Source organism: Antrostomus carolinensis, unplaced genomic scaffold (assembly GCF_000700745.2).
Source record: "Antrostomus carolinensis isolate BGI_N321 unplaced genomic scaffold, ASM70074v2 scaffold29673, whole genome shotgun sequence".
Taxonomy (NCBI): Eukaryota; Metazoa; Chordata; class Aves; order Caprimulgiformes; family Caprimulgidae; genus Antrostomus; species Antrostomus carolinensis.
The window spans coordinates 1-280 of record NW_010307718.1 but is presented as its reverse complement, the minus strand read 5'-3'; positions in this window follow the sequence as shown (position 1 = coordinate 280).

Below are 280 nucleotides of genomic sequence, written 5' to 3'. Positions count from 1 at the left end.
CATCGTGCCTCTGCCAGGTCAGGTACACAGGGCAGAGGTACAGGTGACCCACCAGCCACCTGTGTCCCTCCCTGTCCCTGCCTGTTTGCATTATTTAGCTGTTCCATGAGCATGGTTTTCCTCCAAGCACTTTATATGCCTTAACTACTGCCGGGCTGCCCCGGCGGGGGGTCCTCTGTCACACAGTCGTGCTCCCACTGCCTTTCCATGCTCCCACTGCCTTTCCATGCACTCGACTCTCTCCATTTCATCCCACTGCTGGGTCTGCCCCGGGTTGGTT